Here is a 23,001-nt window from a genome sequence, read left to right on the forward strand (position 1 = left end):
AACATGACCAACTGTCCTGCTTTCCAGCATGGTTGAAGTGTAGGAAAGGCTGCTCCCAGTGCTGTGCTGGGAGGGTTCTGTGTTGCCCAGGGCCTCCTGGGGCCATGAGTTTGTGAGAACTAGACTGCTAGCTATCTTAAGATAAAGCCTACTTTTGTCTTGATCAACTTTGGCTTTGAAGCCTTTAACCCAGAACCCAGAACACATTATTTCCTTGTACATTTTTTGGATGATATAAAATATCTTGTGGATGCATATGACATTTCTTCCAATACTGAAACCATACAATTGAAGTACTACTCTGCCCTAAATCTTTGATGCAGCCTGGCATAGTAGACTTCCCCTGGTATCTGCCATTAGACCCACTACCTAAAGCCAGTTGTATGTCCCTGGGCTGTCCCTGAAGTCTTCACTTTGCCATTTGACAACTTATCCTCCTAGCAATCTCCTCTCCAATGAGGACATCAATGCATTGTCAGGGTCCAGCCTCAGCAGAGTCCAGGGATACCCTCAGGATGAACGGCGTCGGTGAAAGATGACACAGGAAGACCAAACTTAGGTGAAGTGGGGTCTGCAGCTTTATTTTCAAAAGAAGCTTTTATACCCTAAGTTACAGATTTCCAAAAGTGAAAGATGCAGAGTCATGCAGAGTCAGCTCAACATTCCATCAGTTTTGACCTTTATTGAAACCAGGATGTTTTCTACATACCTTTCCATTTACAAGGGTCTTATGTTATGTACATTATCTTCTGGCCCGGAGGCCTGTTGACATTTTATGACCCTTTTCTGGTAAAGATTGGTCAACCAGAAAACTTGTTTTCCCTTAAAGTGTTTTTTCTTTATTTTTTCAATCTGTGTCAGTCTCAGACAGTACTAAATAAAGTTACATTCTTATGGAGCAAAGGTGCAGTGGGTTACAACAACAAAAAAAGAACTTATTAACTCAAAGGTCTAATGTTGTTAATGCCAAGGCTACTACTTGTTTTTCCTACATTCCAACCATATTAACTAATGCACTCCCAGGCACACAATGGATAAGGGATATGGAAACTTGGCAGCAAGCATTGGCTCAACAATGAAACCCTTCACCAGTACTATTATAATAATTTTTCACCCCCCGAAGGGCTCTATGTCCATTAGGACTTTTAGAATGCTTAGGCTTCCCATGCCTTTTATGGTTGGGAAGTTGTGAACAATCATGTGAGTTAGTTGCAAGAGTATGGATAAACCTGCCAAGCAAGCTAAAATGCCAACAGAGGGGTTTGAATTAAAATATTCCTTTCATGCCCAAGAGACTTATTAACTAGAGCCCTAAGTTGATTTTCTTCAGAGAAAGGTGGTCAGGGATAGCCCCCTGTTAATGTCAGAAGAGTTGGTGAAAGGCATAATATAGTAAACAGTAGACAGACAGACTTTGGTTTCAGGGTAGATGCTCGAGCAGGTCGAGGGAGTCCCTAGAGTCCTGATCCGCCTTGCCTGTCAGGTCTCCTCCACATGACCTTGTCATGGGTGGGATCTCCTGTGCTGGCTCCCGGCAATGCATATCTCATGAAGTGGCTAGGAAGATGACATGAAACCATGAATGTCAAGCATGGTTCTTAGTATCCATTTTCATGATGTTCTTAGCAGTTTTTTCCTCCAAGTAGGCAAGGTTCTCCATCTTCTTAGATGTCCATACAGATCAGTTTGATTTTCCAATCAAGCTTCGAGGAAGAGATTGCAGTTGAATTCTATGTATTCTGAGAAGCTTCAAAGTCCACTCACCAAGGACACTAATTAACTCGAGATTTTGTTGAGACCTTTGTGTTTTTTTCAGACCTATTTTTGGCCTAAAGACCTAAACTTCGGCATGTCAGAGCATATATAATTAGGGACTCCCAGTCACCACTACATGCTAAGAAACTGAACTTTCCTGAGTACTTGGAGCCAGGAGAGAAGCATGAAGTGGCTTGTGCTCCTCGACCTGGTGGCCTTCTCAGATTGCAGAGTCATGTAAGTATGGAGACTGTAAGCCACATCATATTAATTTCTGCAATTTTTCTTTTCATCTGATTATTATATTCATCCATTTTAGAAGGGAATGGAATATTTCCTTGATAATCTTAAAGTTCAACCTTTACTTATTGAGAAGTACTTTTCTATAGGAACTGTGGGTCCCAGGGTCTTGGTGTAGATTTGCATAGCTGCACAACTCTTGGGGTCCAGTCATGTCATGACTTATTGAAATTGGAACTCCTTGCAATTGTTCAGTGCACAGTCAATGCAGATGTAGGTGTGGTCCTGTGGAATAGCACTTTTCTACATTTTATTTAGCATGTTCTCTTTGTTCCCTCTCTACTTCAGTGTGTATAAGTCTATGTCTGCATCTCTGTATCACTGTCATTTATCTCTCCATCTCTTTGGAAGGCTCTGAGTGTATTTCTCTCTGTGTTGTTTTCTTTTAATTTTTCATTTGACTCATCTTTCCTTCTCAAGCCTCTACATTTCTATAACTTGTTCCCTATCTCCTGGATTCTTTTTTCAACTATTTCTTCTCTTTCAACTTGGAGAAACATTGGGAGAGCTACTTATACACTGTTTTATATCTGACAAGCAGTGTGACCACAGCCAATTCACAAGCCTCTTGCATTTATAATTCCTCCCTTGTAAAAAAGGATAGGAATCCCCCTTCTGCCTCCTTTCCTGAGATTCTATGAGAAGGATACAGTGGAATGGCAACAGCAATGATAGTGGCTGTCATTGTTGAGACTTCCTATTTATCAGACACCTTATATCCATCACTTCACTATCCCCAAGATATCCTATTTGGAGGGTTTGAATCATTACATTCCACTATTTTACCAAAGGGGAGACTGAGAACCCACATGGTCATATGGCTTACCCAGCATTACAGAACAGAATCTTTATTCAAACCTATGTCTTTGGGTTCAGCAATACGTGAACCATGAACTTTCAGATGTTCAAGCTGGTTTTAGAAAAGGCAGAGGAACCAGATTGCCAGCATCTGCTGGATTATGGAAAAAGCAAAAGAGTTCTAGAAAAACATCTATTTCTGCTTTATTGACTGCCAAATCCTTTGACTGTGTGGATCACAACAAACTGTGGAAAATTCTGAAAGAGATGGGAATACAAGACCACCTGAACTGCCTCTTGAGAAACCTATATGCAGGTCAGGAAGCAACAGTTAGAACTGGACAAGGAACAACAGACTGGTTCCAAATAGGAAAAGGAGTATGTCAAGGCTGTATATTGTCACCCTGATTATTTAACTTCTATGCAGAGTACATCATGAGAAACCCTGGGCTGGAAGAAGCACAGGCTGGAATCAGGATTGCCGGGAGAAATATCAATAAACTCAGATATGCAGATGACACCACCCTTATGGCAGAAAGTGAAGAGGAACTAAAAAGCCGCTTGATGAAGGTGAAAGTGGAGAGTGAAAAAGTTGGCTTAAAGCTCAGCATTCAGAAAATGAAGATCATGGCATCTGGTCCTATCACTTCATGGGAAATAGATTGGGAAACAGTGGAAACAGTGTCAGACTTTATTTTGGGGGGGGCTCCAAAATCACTGCAGATGGTGACTGCAGCCTTGAAATTAAAAAATACTTACTCCTTTGAAGGAAAGTTATGACCAACCTAGATAGCATATTGAAAAGCAGAGACATTACTTTGCCAGCAAAGGTCCGTCTAGTCAAGGCTATGGTTTTTCCAGTGGTCATGTATGGATGTGAGAGTTGGACTGTGAAGAAAGCTGAGCACTGAAGAATTGATGTTTTGAACTGTGGTGTTGGAGAAGACTCTTGAGAGTCCCTTGGACTACAAGGAGATCCAACCAGTCCATTCTGAAGGAGATGAGCCCTGGGATACCTTTGGAGGGAATGATGCTGAAGCTGAAACTCCAGTACTTTGGGCACCTGATGCGAAGTGTTGACTCATTGGAAAAGACTCTGATGCTGGGAGGGATTGGGGGCAGGAGGAGAAGGGGACAACAGAGGATGAGATGGCTGGATGACATCACTGACTCGATGGCTGTGAATCTGAGTGAACTCTGGGAGTTCGTGATGGACAGGGAGGCCTGGCATGCTGCACTTAATGGGGTCGCAAATAGTCGGACACGAGTGAGCAACTGAACTGAAGTGATCCATAAAATTCTGATAATAAGGTGACTCATAAAAATGATTAGAAAATACACGGTGCCATTGCAATGACAGTTATACCTTGACAATGACACCTAATTGTAGCATATTATTTGTTTTCTTTGTCAAATGTTCAGTGAAAAAATACCTCTAAGGAAAGTGAAGACCATGAGAAATACCTTCAGTGAAAAAAACATGCTGAACAATTTCCTCAAGGAACATGCTTACAGACTGTCTCAGATTTCTTCCTGTGGCTCAAATATAATTATTCACCCCTGAGGAACATCATGGATGTGAGTGTTTTGGGAGGATGGTGCTCCAAAGCACCCCCTGGTGCTCTAGCCTACCACTGGGGCTCAACTGGAGATGCCAGGTGGGAGGCTGGGGCTGGGGCTCCTGCAGGAGCAGAAGCACTGGGCCAAAGAGGCCCCACGCAGAGGAGATGGCACTATCATCCTCAACTCTTGTCTTGGTGACTGGGCTCAGAAATTGCCAGGTGGCAGGTAAACATCCATTTCTGTGTCAAAGATGTGTCATTGGTTTGAGGGAGATGGTTCCTTCTGAGCAGAGGGAAATACGACCCACTACAGTTCTCTTGCCTGGAAAAACCCAAGAACAGAGAGGCCTGGTAGGCTGCAGTCCATGGGGTCGCTAAGAGTTGGACATGACTGAGTGACTTCACTTTCAATTTTCACTTTCCTGAATTGGAGAAGGGAATTGCAACCCACTCCAGTGTTCTTGCCTGGAGAATCTCAGGGATTGTGGAGCCTGGTGGGCTGCTGTCTATTGGGTTGCACAGAATCAGACACGACTGAAGCGACTCAGCAAAGCAGCAGCAGCAGCAGCAATTCCTTCTGAACTAAGGGAGTGAACTAGTTACAGATGAAGAGTGAACCACCACTGATCAGAAGATAGAACCAACTGCAAAGCAATTGTGAATAACCAGGCAGAGGAATTCAGTTTCCACAGATGCAAGAACCACAGCAGTAAAGTTATTGAACCCGTATTCCATGTAAGGCCATCAGAATCCAACACAGCGGTTACGGTTTTTCAACTATAAAAATGGCTTATTTTGTCTTCAAGAATGCCCACGCCAGCCTGAGAGATAGGCAAAGAGTAAATACATGTCAAATGAAAGGGTCACTTGTGTGGTGTTGATTGGATGTGATCTGAGTTTGGAAGGAGTGGCTGGGGTTGATCAAGAAGGACCTCCTGGATAAGGGGGTGCAAAGGCTGGGTTTGGAGAGACTACAGAGTTTCTCAAATGAAGGCAACAGGACTTCCCTGGGTGTCCAATGGTCCCGGATGCCCAGTGGTTATGCCTCTGAGCTTCCAATGCAGGAGGTACCACTTCAATGCCTGGTCATAGAATCAATATCCTGCATACAATGTAGCATAGGAAAAAAAAATCAAATGCAAGCACCTCTGTGATCAAAGGCTGTGAGCTTCACAGTGGTTGGAAAGTGATCTCAAGAGATACATAGCACCCAGAGGGAGACATCAGTGTGGAATTAGAGGGTAGCCAGTTCTTCACTAATCCACTCCCTCCTTCTATCTGTAGATGCTCTACATGGGTAACATCACCAATGGAACACCCCCTCAGGAATTCCAGGTTATCTTTGACACAGGCTCATCTGACTTGTGGGTGCCCTCCCTCTTTTGCCCCAGTCCAGCCTGTTGTGAGTACAGACACCCTGTACCCAGACCATCCTTCACTTGCCCTGCCACTCTGTTTCCACCCTTGGCACCTGATGACACTCATCTCTTGTGTCTGCAGCTACACAAGTTAGGTTCAGACATTACAAGTCTTCCACCTTCCGGCCTACCCAAAACACCTTCTGGGTAGCCTATGGATCTGGGAGCATGAAGGGATTTATTACTTATGACACTGTTCGGGAAACATGTAAAGAGAAGCTGAGTCAGGACTGGCTATGGAGTGACCCCTGCTTGCAAAACAGGTGCGGGACCATCTGTCAGGACCCTTCCTAGCCTAACTCCCATAGGTATTGACCATCTTATCCACATAATCCTGTCCCTGGGGAGGCAGTGCCCATGGTGACACACAAGCAAACAGATTAGCTAACCCAGGGAGTGGGTTGAGGTGTGGACTTGCAGCTCCTCTGCCCATGAGCAGTTCAAGACTCATTTTGCTGGGAGTGAGAAAAGGGGAAAAAAATAAATCACCTACTTTTATATTCACAGACTGTTCCAGGCAGTTTCAGGTAATACTTGGTTTAATCCTGCAACAACCCCACACAGCAGGTGGTCTGATTAGCTCATGAAACATATGAGGAAACTGAAGTGCAGACAGCAAGGGCCTTGCTGAAGTCACACATGTGGTAAATGGTGGAGCTGGGTTGGGTTTTCAGGACTGAAATTGCTGTAGGGTGTTTAGGGACAGGATAAAAATGATCTGGGGATCCTTGGGGCAGTCAAGGGCTTCAGGTATCCATAGTGGAAACTGGAGGCCGGAGATGTCAAGGGGCCTGATAAATGAGTTCTCACTCTAGGGTGCCTTTGAGAGTCTAATAAAATGTATGGCCTGCCTCCCCAAAGTACTTGAGTAGTTCCCCCCTCTCTCTTTATCTCTCATACACATTTGCACAAATACACACATATCCCCAAAAGTGAATTTCCCAGGCAGCAGTTTCATTGATACCTGCAAGAAAGACTATGTTTTTGGATTCTGTCTTCCTGGACAGATGCAGAATTCACAGTACCTTACAGAGAATTCACTCCATTCCTGTCATTAGGTCATAGTGTTGACAGAAAAGGCTACCTTGCTCTCGACTCATTTTGTCCACAAGGGGGCACTAATGGGTCCTGGCCTGACTCTTGGTTACCCCACCTGTACAGAAGCCACAAGGCCAATTTGACTCACTCAAGTGGTGTTTTTCAGAGGGGCAGATGTTTTAAAATTCACAGCCTCTCACAAATGAAACACAAATTTTCCTCCCAGCATGGTCTAACCGTTTGAGGTCCACCAAAAACACAGCCCAGCCTCAATTCTTCTCTGAGGATTTAATGGCAATGCACCCCAGCCCAGTCCTAGCCCCAATTCTTGTATCTGTAAGTGGGAACACCCTTCTTTCCCACAGATAAGGGACCTTGTAAGTACTGACTAGCTGTTCGGTCTAAGCGTTGTGGAATACGGGTCTGAGGGTGTACCTTTTGATGGCGTCTTGGGCATACCAGACCACCTGACCTGCCTCCTGAGAAACCTGTATGCAGGTCAGGAAGCAACAGTTAGAACAGGACATGGAGCAACAGACTGGTTCCAAATAGGAAAAGGAGTATGTCAAGGCTGTATATTGTCACCCTGATTATTTAACTTCTATGCAGAGTACATCATGAGAAACCCTGGGCTGGAAGAAGCACAAGCTGGAATCAAGATTGCCGGGAGAAATACCAACAATCTCAGATATGCAGATGACACCACCCTTATGGCAGAAAGTGAAGAGGAACTAAAAAGCCTCTTGATGAAAGTGAAAGTGGAGAGTGAAAAAGTTGGCTTAAAGCTCAGCATTCAGAAAATGAAGATCATGGCGTCTGGTCCTATCACCTCATGGGAAATAGATGGGGAAACAGTAGAGACAGTGTCAGACTTTATTTTTTTGGGCTCCAAAATCACTGCAGCCATGAAATTAAAAGATGCTTACTCTTTGGAAGAAAAGTTATGACCGACCTAGATAGCATATTGAAAAGCAGAGACATTACTTTGCCAACAAAGGTCTGTCTAGTCAAGGCTATGGTTTTTCCAGTGGTCATGTATGGATGTGAGAGTTGGACTGTGAAGAAAGCTGAGTGCAGAAGAATGATGCTTTTGAATTGTGGTGTTGGAGAAGACTCTTGAGAGTCCTTGGACTACAAGGAGATCCAACCAGTCCATTCTGAAGGAGATCAGCCCTGGGATATCTTTGGAGGGAATAATGCTGAAGCTGAAATTCCAGTACTTTGGCCACCTCATACAAAGAGTTGACTCATTGGAAAAGACTCTGATGCTGGGAGGGAATGGGGGTAGCAGGAGAAGGGGATGACAGAGGATGAGATGGCTGGATGGCAACACTGACTCGATGGATGTGAGTCTGAGTGAACTCCGGGAGTTGGTGATGGACAGGGAGGCCTGGCATGCTGTGATTCATGGGGTCTCAAAGAGTCAGACACGACTGAGCGACTGAACTGAACAGAACTGGGCTTGAACTACCCTAACATATACGTCTTTGGAGCTATCCCCACCTTTGACAACCTGAAGAATCAAGGTGCCATTTCTGAGCCTGTTTTTGACTTCTACTTGAGCAAGTAAGTCTGAGATGGACACTCCCTTTCTCCAAATTAGCTATAAGATGCTTTCAGTTGCACAAAAATTATTGAACACTTGATAAAGAAGAATCCTGAGAGATAATCTAACCCAGGATAAATATAGCCCCAGCTTTGTACCTGGCTTCACCACTGGCCTTTATAAATAACGTTTTATTGGAACACAACCCTGCTCCTGGACTCAAGACCAGTAACTTGGTCTAGGGGGTTGAGCAAGGAGGAAGACTAATGGAAGGCCACTGGAAACAATTTGGAGGAAAAAGCAATATGATTTGCTTATGAATTTGATCAGGAAGGAAGGAGAAGGATGATGGATATCTTTCCTTCCTCATTTGTATTCCACTGGGAGCCCTGGCCAGCAACCCAATTTGCAAGAGCCAGTGAAAAATGAAAGTGTGGGACACAAAACAAACATGTGGGACCTCTTGTTCAAGAAATACGAGGCATTTCAAGACAGGGAGAGCAGAGGTGGGGTCCCTTCTGAGTGTGGCGCCTTTTGAACAGTAGAGGTCATAGGCCAGCAGAGCGAAATCTGGGTGTCCTGAACCCACACCCTTAGAACTCCCAGGCTTTGATTTTCCTGAAAAATGACAAGCTGGACAAGAAGAAAACCAATATGCTTCAGCACCGTGTCCTCTGAGTGTGTCTGAGCACTCAGGTCGCAGGAGGTAGGGCATCTTCAGAAGATAGAGTGGGTGGAGCCAAGCCAGGTGACTCAGGTTCTAACCTGCTCTGTTCCACTCATTAGCCAGTAACCGACCTTGGTCTAGATCTCAATAGCTCCTAGCCTTGATTTCTGCATCTGTACATGGGGACCTTATTAGGGCCTTGATAGGTGGACCATCAGAGCTCTCAGACAGTGCTGTTGTTACTGTCCTCCAAGGATCCCCACTCTTTTCTCTCTACACATGCAGGTGAAAGGCAGTGAGGTGATGTTTGGTGGGGTGGATAAATCTTACTACCAGGGAGCGCTCAACTGGACACCATTGATCCAAACGGGCGACTAGAGTGTACACACGGACCAGTAAGCCTCTCCCTCTGAGGGTCAGCTCAAGTGATGCTCCTGCTACTGTACATGGACACAGGCAGACACACACAAATACATTCTCAGACACACAGTCACACAGACATATACACCACCCACAATGACACTGACACACAGACGCATTGAAGCACACAAGCAGACACATATAAACATACACAGAGACACATACAAACATGCATAGCTAGTCAGAGACACACAAGCACTCACAGAGACACATACAAACACACATACAGACACAAATACAAACAAACACACAAGCAGATAGATATGCAAACAACCCATGGATTCATAATCCCCAGGCCTTCTGACCAGGGCTCTACCAGGGTCCTAAAAGGGTCTGGAGAGGTCTGTGCAGCTGGGAGAGGATTGCACCCACTGCCCTGTGAGGCGTGGAGCATGGCTAGAGGACTCTACAGTGTGATGAACAGAGGATCAGGGAGAATTTCTCCAGCCTGAAGAGAGGTATAAGATGAGCAACTGTCCGGAGCTATCTTCGACCAAGGAAGTTCTCAGTACAGATAAATGTCAGTTAAAAAACAGGGAAAGTCCTGAACAAATCACAAGAACTGGTCTCCTAAGGAAGCAACTACTAAGAAGTGTAGAGAGATTTGCTGGAGTCTTAAGATGTGAAAGCAACAACTAAAAAAGACACCCCAAGTTCATGGGCACACAGTGGGGCAGGGGCTATAACAGAATCAGGAAGGTGGAATCCAGGAGTGACCTGAGAACAAGAGGCATAATTGATAGGATTCTGTGTGATACCCTCAGACAAAAGCTGACCCGTCCTTTGGAGTTTCTGTGGGCTAGTCATGTATTTCCTGGCCAGGGTCTCAGCGTCTGAGCTGGTTGTAGGAGTAGTGCTGGCAGACACCCCCTCCCAGAGGAGCCCCTCTCTCCCATCATAATGAGAATCAGCTGCCCTCTTGAATCTCAGTCTTCACTCTGTGATTGACCCGTTATTTGTTCCCAATCAGATACAGTGCTATGGATGTTTCTCATTCATTATTCTCACAGTCTTCATTCACTAACTAAACAGACAAGCCTTGGGTATCCACTGTGTGCCAGGCACTTTAAGGAGGCAATGAGGTAAAACTTGCCCTCCCATCTAAGAAGGCAGATGCACAGGAAACGAGACACACACATAGTGAATTGTGACTTTGGTACATGCTAGACATGAGGAAGTGTCTACAGAGACTGTCAGGAAAGGAGACTGATAATCAGGAAAGGTGGGGAAAAGACTTCCCTGAAACCATGACAATTAAGCTGGAATCTGGAAGATGAGAAGAAATTTGTTAGTCAAAGGGGAGGGTGCTCCTCTAGGAAGGAAGACCAGCTTGTGTCAACAGGCAAAAGAGCCTGGTGTATTCAAGTACTGCATTCAAGAATGTCAAGGAAGGTGCTGTGTTGGGAGCAAAGGAAAAGAGGGCAAGAGACAAAGGGCTGTTTAGAAGACAGTCGGGAAGGGGGCATCTCTGGGTAAACTCAGAGGGGCCTTGATGCCTGCTTAGTCATACTGTGTCTCAGCATCTCCATTAAAAAAAGGGTTATTGCTTGTTCTGGTGGCTGTGAGCCCTTTGTGGATACTGGGATATCACTGATCCTTGGCCCAAGAAGACTGGTCAATAATATCCAGAAACTCATCAGCGCCACGCCAAGGGGTTCCAAGGTGAAGGGTCATGCCCCAGGGTCACTCCCAGTCTCCACACACAAGAAGCATCTCCAGGGCCAACCTCTTTCCCTCTCTCTCTAATAGCACTACGTTTCATGTTTTGTGGTCAGTACCCTGCCCTCTATTATCTTTACCATCAATGGTATCAACTACCCAGTCCCAGCTCAAGCCTACATCTTCAAGGTGAGGAGAGGACCCTGAGGGGTGGTTCTCAAATAGGAACTTGCAGGAACCCTTGGGCTGCTGCATGGAAGAGGGTGCCCTCTGCAGGCCATCTCACACTATTGCAGATGCTGCTGAGCCTTGGGGCTGACCAGAGACTCCCACAACATGAACCACTTGAGAGTAAATGGCTGTCTGGGACACTGATCATCCTGAAATAAATGTGGAGACACCACGCCATGCTGGCATGGTGGGAGTCACAAGGAGATGGGATCACTCAGTGTTCAAAGAGCTTCGGTTCAATCTGAACCCACAGGTGGATGAACCCAGAAGGTCAGCTCTAGCAGTCCTTTAAATAAGTCATGTGACAAGGAGAATGGCTGGGGACACTCCCAGTGTGCTGTCCCACCATAGGGATTAACAGTCTCCCTTCCCTTCTTGCAGTTTTCCCGGTTTAGATGATAAATTACATTGTCACCCTAGTTCTCGGATGCATCTTCCCCTTACTCTGGCCGGGTGCCCACTTTGTGAATTGGGATACCCGACCCCTCTGTGGGGAGGCTGGATGTTAATGTGAATAAAGGGTGCAAGGTGACTGCTCAGCCCTGGCACAGGGTGGAGGCTTCATGTCAGCTCCCTAGGGGAGTTCAGAGCTGGCTGATGGGCTCAAAGAAGACTTTGAGGAAGGGAGGGAATTTCAGGAATTCTAAAACTGCAAACTCATGGAGCCATATGGAGGGTCGCTTGGTTCTGGGCAAAACTGCACTGGATTTCATGCAAATGGCATCCCAAGGTGCTCTGCATTGAGGCACTGGGTACTTAATCTGGGTGATAAGGGCTACGGACTGACCTGTGGGGTTGGAAAACCAGAGTAGGTTACCCAACCAAGCCTGGAGTGGCCAAAGAGGGTAAGTGTGGGCCAAAGGAGGCTTCCCAGAGTTTCTAAGTTAAATCTTCAATAACGTGTTGTGGGCACTGTTCTATTTAAGATGGATAACCAACAAAGGGTTACTGTGTAGAACGGGGAACTCCGGTTAATTATATGACAACCTGGATGGGAGGGGTATTTTTGTGACCAGGATACATGGATATATATGGCTGAGTCTGTTTACTGTCCCCCTGAAACTCAGAATATTGTTAATCAGCTATACTCCAATACAAAAAATAGATTTTTAATGAAGTACAGATTGTGGGGATGCAGGAGGAGAACCAGCATTCTCTGTAGAGAAAACAAGGAGCAGGGGTCAGAAGGAAATAAACAGGGAGAGAGGACAACTATGGACACTCTTTTTCTTTTCTAAAAATTTTATTGAAGTGTGGCTCATCTTCAGTGTTGTGTTAAGATCTGCTGCACAGCAATGTGACTCAGTTATGCACATACAGAAATATATAATATTTTTCTTATTCTTTCTCATGTGGTTTATCACTGGATATTTAATATATTTCCTTATGCTCTACAGTAGGACTTTGTGGTTTATCATTCCTCTGTAACCCCAACTCCCAGTCCTCCCCTCCCCCATACCCTCTCTCATGACAACCTCATGTCAGGCCTTATTTGGTTGTGGATGAACTCTCATATCCCCTGCTAATGAGAAAATCCCTTGATATTTACTAAAAGAGGGAAATAAAACCAGGAATTTTTTATTGCTGAGTCTGGATATTTGTGTGAGTCACAGGTAAGGGCTCAGGCTGACTGGTGTGTGTCTCTGACTCTCCCAGGATTCTAGAGGCCACTGCTATACCACCTTTAAAGGGAATACAGTGAGGACATCTACAGAGACCTGGATGCTGGGTGACGTCTTCCAGAGGCTGTATTTCTCAGTCTTTGATCGAGGAAATGACAGGATTGGCCTGGCACAGGCAGTATAAATGTTTGGAGTGGTTCAGGAATCAGTAAGGCTGCTCCGAGCAAACAATAAATCACACTTAGGGTACTCCTGCCCAGGATGCTGGTGAACTGTATTTGGTGGTCTGCACACCCTATTCTCAATAAAGAATAAAGTGTTTTACTCGTAATGGTGCTGAAACAAATGGGTGCCTCTGTTTGTGTCTGGGAGGTGTACAGTGTTCGGGAAGGATCTAGAACCAAGTCTGAATCACAGTTGAGAGGAGCCCACTTCCGACTGGCTTCCAGGAAATGGGAGACTCATTAAAATGATTCTGGGAATCCAGGACACAAGACTCAGAAGCACACATGATTGTCAATTTCCTCCAGAACTACATGACTGAAGCTGGGGAGAGGCAGCTCCAAAGAAAGCAACTGGGAGATAGTCTAGGCCATGGAATGGTTTGTGATGACCCACCAACTGCACCACCTCCTCAATCAGAGGAATTATAAGGGGTAATGAAATAAACTCTCTTCATCCCATCTCAAGGGATCTTATCACTGGGCTTCTCCTCCAGGGGAGTTTGGGTGAGGTACTTCATGCAGAGCTGGTTCCTTCTTGTTCCCACACCCCAGTCACCAGGTCTCTGCCACATAAGTCTGCTTTGTCCTTTCCAGTCCTACTTGGTAAGTGGTGGCCCCAGTGGATCCCTGAGCCACCCTCCTCCTCCAGGGCCCAGAATGCCCTTTGCTTGGCCTCCAATGCTGCTGGGGAGAATGCAACGCCTGTATCGAGAGACCCAGGGTACTCAGAGCCTTCAACCTTTCTGAGTTTCTCCATGGGTGGGGATACAAACAGTTTGCTTGGAGCTGCCATGGTCAGGTACTTTTGCAGTGGAACCATCTGTTCTTTCCCCCTGGAGGCCCTCAGTAGATGCCTCAGCTGAGCCAGCAGGGGTCCCAGGCTGATTTCCTTTCAGATTGACTGGTTTGATCTCCTTGTTGTATAAGGGACTCTCAAGAATCTTCTAAAGCACCACAGTTCAAAACCTCAATGCTTTGGCATTCACCATTTTGTATGGTCCTGATCTCACATCTGTTCATGATTATTGGAAAAATGATAGCTTTGACACTACAGACCTCTGTAGCAAAGTGAGTCTCTGCTTTTTAATACACTGTGCAGGTGTTTCATAGCCTTTCTTCCTTCCAAGGAGCAAGTGTCTTTTAATTTTGTGGCTGCAGTCAAGGTCCATAGTGATTTTGGAGCCCAAGAAAATAAAATCTGCCACTATTTCCACTTCTCATTCATCTATATGCTATGAAGTGGTGGGACTGGATGCCATGAATGTTGAGTATCTTTTTGTGAATTGTTTTTTGAATGTTGAGTTTAAGCTAGTTTTTTTTTAATTTCCTCTCCTCATTGAGAGGTTCTTTAGCTCTTTTTTACTTTCTGCTATTATGGTAGTGTTATCTTCATATCTGTGGATGTTGATACTTCTCCCAACAATCTTGATTTCAGCTTCGGATTTATCCAGACCAGCATATTGAAAGATGTATCCTACATATAAGTTAAATAACCAGAGTGACAATGTATACCTTGTCATTCTCCTTTCCCAATTTTAAATCTTTCAGTTGTTCTGTGTCTGATTCTAACTGCTTCTTTTTGACCTACTATAGACTTGTTAGGAGAAAGGTAAGTTGATTTGGTACTCCCATTACTTTAATAATTTTCCAAAGTTTTTTGTGGTCCACACAGTGAAAGGCTTTAGCATAGTCAGTGAAGCAGATGGAAATGTTTTTCTGAGATTCCCTTGCTTTCTCTATGATCCAATGGATGCTGGCAATTTGATCTCTGCTTTCTCAAACCCATTTGTATATCTGGAAATTCTCAGTTCATGAACTGTTGAAACTTAGCTTGAAGGATTTTGTGCATTGCCTTGCTAGCAAGTGAGATGAGCACAATGGCACCATAGGTTGAACATTCTTTGGAATTGCCTTTCGTTTGGATTGGAATGAAAATTGACTTTTTCCAGCACTGTGGCCACTGCAGAGCTTTCCAAATTTGCTGACATATTGAATGCAGCACTTTGACAGCCTCATTCTTTAGGATTTTTAAACAGCTCAGCTGGAATTCCATCACCTTCCATTTCTTTCCTTGTAGTGATGCTTCCTAAAGCCCACTTGATTTCATACTCCAGCATATCCAGCTTTATGTGAGTGACCCCAATATCATCCCTATCTTGGTCATTATGACCATTTTTGTATAGTTCTTCCATGCATTCTTGTCACCTCTTCTTAATCTCATCTGCTTCTGTTAGGTCTTTGAATTTTCTGTCCTTTATTGTGCCCATCTTTGCATGAAGTGTTCCTCTGGTATCTCAACTTTTCTTGAAGAGATCTATATTCTTTACAGTTCTGTTCTTTTCCTCTAATTCTTGCACTATTCACTTATGAAGACTTTCTTATCTCTCCTTGCTATTCTCTGGAAGTCTGCATTCCATTGGGTATATCTTTTCCTTTCTCCTTTGCCTTTTACTTCTCTTATTTTCTCAGCTGTTTTTAAGGCCTCCTCAGGCAACCACTTTGCCTTGTAACATTTGTTTTTCTTGAGGATGGTTTTGATGACCACCTCTCGTACAATGTTACAAACCTCCATCCATAGTTCTTCAGGCTAACAGACCTAATTCCTTGAATCTACTTTTCATCTCCACTATATAATCATAAGGGATTTGATTTAGGTCATAGCTGAATGTTCTATTGGTTTTCTTTACTTTATTAAATTTAAACGTGAATATTGTTTTCTTCTGCTTAAGCATTGCTTCCAGATCACCACACACCACTCCCAGTGGGTGTGGAGCAAAACCCCACAATTTGAGGACTGTTACCCTGGGTTTGTGCTTGGCTTTTCATATGCTTAGCTGTGTGAGCTTGATCAAGTCTCTTAACCTCAGTTTCCTCATCTGGAAAATGGGCACCATGATGATAATTCCACCTACTAGATTGCATGTATGCCTGCAAAGAGCAAGTGGCCCTGAGCGGGCTTTCTGAGTTCCTGCTGCTGCTGCTGCTGCTGCTGCAAAGTCACTTCAGTTGTGTCTGACTCTGTGCGACCCCATAGACGGCAGCCCACCAGGCTCTGCTGTCCCTGGGCTTATCCAGGCAAGAACACTGGAGTGGGTTGCCATTTCCTTCTTCTGAGTCTGGAACAAATATGAATTATTCTGCCACCTGGGGAGAAGGAAATCTGTTTAGAGGTTATGGCTGCCATTCCCAAGGCTAAATATTGATTCAAGCCAAATGACATCTATTTCTGAACACTGACCCAGATCTCTGAGCTGGTGCTTCTGTTTTCTGGGCTCCCACAAGCGCTAATGATTACTGGCTCAGATTACTCCCCTCCTCAGCCTTACCAGTCAGTCTTTCCTTGTCAACTACTTCTCCCCTGAAATCACACTGCAAAGAAAGTCATACAGGCTCTTGGCCTCTTGTCAGTTTCCCACATCTCCAGCATAGCAACAAGTAGCTGTTAGGGGTACTTGTCATAGCAACAACTATGGCAACCTGTACAGTTCAATCTCAGCCTGTTAAATGCATCTTTCTCCATTTGGCCCCTCATGTTTAAATTACCTATAGTTGCCTTAGTAACCTTCCTATGCTTGCTGTTTAATGTTGAAATATGTCTGGATCTCATCTAGTTTTCTTTCCCAAGCATAATTCCAACCATGCAATTAAGTAACCAAATATTTAGTAATCGAACTACCCACAAGAATTGACAAAAGCCAACCACCCATCATGCATTTCTTGCTTGCCCCAAAACACCATTGAAATGATCTGCTGAAAAATGTGATACAATGGCATGTACACTGCAGAAGGGACACTTTTTCACTGGATTTGTTTTTCACCTAGTGCAGAAAGTCTACCATAAGCCTAGCCCTCCAGTAGCTGGTCATCTAACTTTAGCAGACTCAGCCCACTCCAGATCCCTTCCACATCCCTCAGTAAAATCTAGAGAACAGACTCAGTCAAAGTTCTCACTCCTGTAGAAAAGTTTTTTTTTTTTTTTTTTAGAAAACAATATTTGGTAATACATTGAAAATCTTGTGCTCCTTGCCTTGGATTCAAGGACCTGCACCAGAGGATGGGAAACCTCCCCTTCCACCAAAATCTTTCACCACTCCCACCAGGGCCATAGGCTTGACTGGACCCCAAAGACTTCTGCCTGCTTGCTGATGTCCTCTGTACATCAGTTCAGTTCAGTCTCTCAGTCATGTCCAACTCTTTGCTATATCATGGGGTGCAGCTTTCCAGGTTTCCCTGTCCATCACCAACTCCCAGAACTTGCTCAAACTCATGTTCATCAGGTCAGTGATGCCACCCAACAATTTCATCTTCAGTCTTCCCCTTTGCATTCTGCCTTTAATCTTTCCATGCATAAGGGTCTTTTTAAATGAGTCAGTTCTTCCCATAAATTGACCAAAGTATTAGAGATTCAGCTTCAGCATCAGTCCTTCCAATGAATATTCAGGGCTTATTTCCTTTAGGGTGGACTGGTTGGATCTCTTTGCAGTCCAAGGGACTCTCAAAAGTCTTGTCCAACACCACAGTTTAAAAGCAACAATTCTTTGGTGTTCAGCTTTCTTTATGGTACAACTCTCACATCCATTACACCTTGGCAAAACCATAGCTTTGACTATACAGACCTTTGCTGTAAAGTAATGTCTCTTTAGCTTTTTAGTATGCTGTCTAGGTTTTTCATAGCTTTATCTTCCAAGGGTCAGCGTCTCTCTCTTTTTTTTTTTTTTTCACAGCTGCAGTCACTATCTCCAGTGATTTTGGAGCCCAGGATAATAAACTTGTCACTGTTTTCATTGTTTCTCCATGTATTTTCTGTGAAGTAATGGGATGGGATGCCATAATCTTCGTTTTTTTTTGGTCTGTACATACCATATCAAGACCGTCCTTAAGAAAAAGAAATGCAAAAATGTTGTCTGAGAAGGCCTTACAAATAACTTACAAAAGAAGAGAAGCAAAAGACAAAGGAGAAAAGAAAGACATACACATCTGAATGTAGAGTTCCAAAGAATAGAGGAAGAGATTTTAAAAAAGCCTTCCTAGTGATCAGTGCAAAGAAATAGAGGAAAACATTAGAATGGTAAAGACCAGAGATCGCTTCAAGAAAATTAGAGATAGGGAGGGAATGTTTCAGGCAAAGATGGGCACAATTAAAGAGAGACATGGGATGGATCTAACAGAAGCAGAATATATTAAGAAGAGGGTGAAAGAATACATAGAAAAACTGCACAAAAAAGATATTAATGACCCAGATAATCACGATGGTGTGAACACTCACCTAGAACTAGACAATCCTGAAATGTGAAGTCAAATGGGTCTTCAGAAGCATCACTAAGAGCAAAGCTAGTGGAGGTGATGGCATTGTAGTGGAGCTATATCAGATCCTAAAAGATGATGCTGTTAATGTGCTGCACTCAATATGCCAGCACATGTGGAAAACTCAGCAGTGGCCACAGAACTGGAAAGGTCATTTTCCTTGCAATCCCCAAGAAAGGTGATTTAAAAGAATGTTCAACTACCATACAGTTGCACTCATCTCACATGCTACCAAAGTAATTTCTCCAAGCAAGTCTTGAACAGTACATAAACTGTGAAATTCCATATGTTCAAGCTGGATTTAGAAAGGGTGAGGAACAAGAGATCAAATTGTCAACATTCTTTGGATCATAGAAAAAGCAAGAGAATTCTAGAAAAACACCTACTTCTGATTTATTGACCATGCAAAAGACTTTGTGTGGATCACAACAAACTGTAGAAAACTTACAGGGACGGGAATACCAGATGATCTTACCTGCCTTCATAAAAATCTGTATGCAGGTCAAGAAGCAAAAGGTAGAACTGAACATGGAAAAGAAGACTGGTTCCAAATAGGGGGAAGGCGTATATAAAGGCCGTATATTGTCACCTTGCCTATTTAACTTATATGCAGAGAACGTTATGTGAAATGCCCAACTGGATGAAGCACAAGCTGAGCTGAAATCAAGATTGCTGGGAGAAATATTAGCCTCAGATATGCAGAAGACACCACTTTCATGGCAGAAATTGAAGAGGAACTAAAGAGCCTCTTGATAAATGTGAAATAGGCGAGTTAAACATCTGGTTTAAACTTCACATTCAGAGAATGAAGATCATGGAATTTGGTCCCATCACTTCATTGCAAATAGATGGGGAAACAATGGAAACAGTGAGAGACTTTAATTTTGGGGGCTCCAAGATCATTGCAGATGATGACTACAACCATGAAACTAAAAGATGCTTGCTCATTTGAAGAAAAACTATGTCAAACCTATACAAATTTTTTAAAAGTAGAGACATTACTTTGCTGAAAATTTCAGTATAATCAAAGCTATGATTTTTCCAGTTGTCATGTATGGATGTGACAGTTGCACCATAAAGAATGGTGAGCGATGAACAACTGATGGTTTTGAACTCTGGTGTTGGACAAGTCTGTTGAGAGTGCCTTGGACTGCAAGGAGATCCACCCGGTCATCCTAAAGGAAATCAATCCTGAATATTCATTGGAAGGACCAATGCTGAAATTGAACCTCCAATACTTTGGCCAACTGATGTGAAGAACAGACTCATTAGAAAGCACCCTGTTATTGGGAAAGATTGAAGGCAGAAGGAGAAGAGGATGACAGAGGATGAGATGGTTGGATTGAATCACCAACTAGATGGACATGAGTTTGCCCAAGCTCCAGGAGTTGGTGAAGAACAGCAAACCCTGGTGTGCTGCAGTCCATGGGGTTGCAAAGAGTCGGACATGACTGAGCGACTGAACTGAACTGAGCATATCACATAGCAAATACTATTTGTAATTGGCATGTTTTTCCAGCAAGACTGGGGCTCCCTAGGCCCCAAAAATATCCCAATCAAGTTTGTGCTCATGCACAGAAGTCAGTGTCTAGCATTCACAAGGCATTCAGTGAGTTCTGATTGCAGGAGGACCTCCATTTTAGTCGACATAAAGGAGTAAAGGACACATTTATCCTCCTGTCTCAAATAACTCCGAAGTATAAAAGACAAATGAAAGAGCATTGTTTTATATCAAATATCTGGCAGCAGAGAATGGATTCCCAAGGCGGGGACCAAATAAAGAGAGTTCTACAATTTCCCCAACTCTAGAAATAGTTTCCAACACATACATGGAAGATGTACCTAGGCAAAGACAAACACTCTCTCCAAGAAGAGAGAGTTATGACTCTGTATAGTTAGAGTTCACAGGAGAGAGCTACATACAGAGAAATGTGGGAGGTACAGGTGATGCCCTTCAAGTTTTTAGCAGAGAGCTGATAGTACTGGTCTGAATTATAGGGAACAATCATTGAGTCTCAAATTGCACCAAGTCTAATTGTGTCCCCATCCATCAGCGTGGAAATTACTTTTTTAATATAAATTTATTTATTTTAATTTATTTAATTACTTTACAATATTGTATTGGTTTTGCCATACATCAACATGAATCCTCCATGGGTGTACATGTGTTCCCCATCCTGAATCCCCCTCCCACCTCCCTCCCCATTCCATCCCTCTGGGTTATCCCAGCGCACCAGCCCTGAGCATCCGGTATCATGCACTGAACCTGGACTGGAGATTCGTTTCACATATGATACTATACATGTTTAAGTGCCATTCTCCCAAATCATCCCACCGTTGCCCTCTCCCACAGTGTCCAGAAGACTGTTCTATAGATCTGTGTCTCTTTTCCTGTCTCTCATACAGGCTATTGTTACCATCTTTCTAAATTCCATATACATGTGTTAGTATACTATATTGGTGTTTTTGTGTCTGGATTACTTCACTCTGTATAATAGGCTCCAGTTTCATCCACCTCATGAGAACTGATTCAAATGTATTCTTTTATTTCTTTAGTTTTTATTTTGTTTTTAAACTTTACAATATTGTATTTGTTTTGCCAAATATCAAAATGAATCCGCCACAGGTATACCTGTGTTCCCCATCCTGAACCCTCCTCCCTCCTCCCTCCCCATACCCTCCCTCTGGGTCGTCCCAGTGCACCAGCTCCAAGCATCCAGTATCTTGCATCAAACCTGGACTGGCAACTCATTTCATACATGATATTATACATGTTTCAATGACATTCTCTCAAATTTCCCCACCCTCTCCCTCTCCCACAGAGTCCATAAGACTGATCTATACATCAGTGTCTCTTTTGCTGTCTCGTACACAGGGTTATTGTTACCATCTTTCTAAATTCCATATATATGCGTTAGTATACTGTATTGGTGTTTTTCTTTCTGGCTTACTTCACTCTGTATAATAGGTTCCAGTTTCATCCATCTCATTAGAACTGATTCAAATGTATTCTTTTTAATGGCTGAGTAATACTCCATTGTTTATATGTACCACAGCTTTCTTATCCATTCATCTGCTGATGGGCATCTAGGTTGCTTCCATGTCCTGGCTATTGTAAACAGTGCTGCGATGAACATTGGGGTACACGTGTCTCTTTCCCTTCTGGTTTCCTCAGTGTGTATGCCCAGCAGTGGGATTGCTGGATCATAAGGCAGTTCTATTTCCAGTTTTTTTAAGGAATCTCCACACTGTTCTCCATAGTGGCTGTACTAGTTTGCATTCCCACCACCAGTGTAAGAGAGTTCCCTTTTCTCCACACCCTCTCCAGCATTTATTGCTTGTATACTTACGGATCGCAGCCATTCTGACTGGCATGAAATGGTACCTCATAGTGGTTTTGATTTGCACTTCTCTGATAATGAGTGATGTTGAGCATCTTTTCATGTGTTTGTTAGCCATCTGTATGTCTTCTTTGGAGAAATGTCTATTTAGTTCTTTGGCCCATTTTTTGATTGGGTTATTTATTTTTCTGGAGTTGAGCTGTAGGAGTTGCTTGTATATTTTTGAGATTAGTTGTTTGTCAGTTGCTTCATTTGCTATTATTTTCTCCCATTCTGAAGGCTGCCTTTTCACCTTGCTAATAGTTTCCTTTGTTGTGCAGAAGCTTTTAAGTTTAATTAGGTCCCATTTGTTTATTTTTGCTTTTATTTCCAATATTCTGGGAGGTGGGTCATAGAGGATCCTGCTGTAATGTATGTCGGAGAGTGTTTTGCCTATGTTCTCCTCTAGGAGTTTTATAGTTTCTGGTCTTATGTTGAGATCTTTAATCCATTTTAAGTTTATTTTTGTGTATGGTGTTAGAAAGTGTTCTAGTTTCATTCTTTTACAAGTGGTTGACCAGTTTTCCCAGCAACACTTGTTAAAGAGATTGTGTTTTCTCCATTGTATATCCTTGCCTCCTTTGTCAAAGATAAGGTGTCCATATGTGCATGGATTTATCTCTGGGCTTTCTATTTTGTTCCATTGATCAATATTTCTGTCTTTGTGCCAGTACCATACTGTCTTGATAACTGTGGCTTTGTAATAGAGCCTGAAGTCAGGTAGGTTGATTCCTCCAGTTCCATTCTTCTTTGTCAAGATAGCTTTGGCTATTCCAGGTTTTTTTGTATTTCCATACAAATTGCGAAATTATTTGTTCTAGCTCTGTGAAGAATACCGTTGGTAGCTTGATAGGGATTGCATTGAATCTATAAATTGCTTTGGGTAGTATACTCATTTTCACTATATTGATTCTTCCAATCCGTGAAGCTGATATATTTCTCCATCTATTAGTGTCCTCTTTGATTTCTTTCACCAGTGTTTTATAGTTTTCTATATATAGGTCTTTAGTTTCTTTAGGTAGATATATTCCTAAGTATTTTATTCTTTCCGTTGCAATGGTGAATGGAATTGTTTCC

The 23,001-nt window shown here is 43.3% G+C and overlaps 1 pseudogene; it reads left to right on the plus strand.

The window, feature by feature from the left end:
- Positions 1-1,939: 1,939 nt before the first annotated feature.
- On the plus strand, positions 1,940-13,200 carry LOC147342108 (pregnancy-associated glycoprotein 1-like; annotated as a pseudogene).
- The last annotated feature ends 9,801 nt before the right edge of the window (positions 13,201-23,001 follow it).

The sequence above is a fragment of the Bos grunniens genome, chromosome 29, assembly GCF_055505025.1.
Source record: "Bos grunniens cultivar Pamir isolate PY7600 chromosome 29, Bosgru_T2T1.0, whole genome shotgun sequence".
NCBI classification, from domain to species: Eukaryota; Metazoa; Chordata; class Mammalia; order Artiodactyla; family Bovidae; genus Bos; species Bos grunniens.